The 228-nt window shown below is 75.4% G+C and overlaps 1 protein-coding gene across 2 annotated transcripts in view; it reads right to left on the bottom strand.

The window, feature by feature from the left end:
* The window catches only part of VRK1 (vaccinia related kinase 1), a 65,906-nt gene extending 65,722 nt beyond the window's left edge, over window positions 1–184 (bottom strand). For both annotated transcript variants that reach the window (XM_025042037.1, XM_025042036.1), the window contains exon 1: window positions 73–184. The gene's annotated coding sequence lies outside the window, so the exon portion shown is untranslated. The remainder of the gene's footprint in view (window positions 1–72) is intronic.
* Between the last annotated feature and the right edge of the window lie 44 nt (window positions 185–228).

Genomic DNA, 228 nt, shown 5'->3' with positions numbered 1-228 from the left:
CCCCGGGCCGCCCCCTGCGTGGCACCAGCTCGGCGCCCGCGCCCCCGGCCCGCGCCGCCTGCATCCCCCTACCCCGAGCCGCAGACCCGTCTCCTGCTGCCCAGTACGAACTTCCCGCCGCTTTCGTCAACTCGCAACTCCGCGGCAGTGCCGGCCCGTCACACTCTGCAGTATGAGTCCTTCCCATTGGCCCGGGGGCGAGCGGGAGAGGCGGGGGGCGGGGCGAGG

Source organism: Pteropus alecto, unplaced genomic scaffold (genome assembly GCF_000325575.1).
Source record: "Pteropus alecto unplaced genomic scaffold, ASM32557v1 scaffold8, whole genome shotgun sequence".
NCBI classification, from domain to species: Eukaryota; Metazoa; Chordata; class Mammalia; order Chiroptera; family Pteropodidae; genus Pteropus; species Pteropus alecto.
This window is presented reverse-complemented; position numbering and strand designations above follow the sequence as displayed.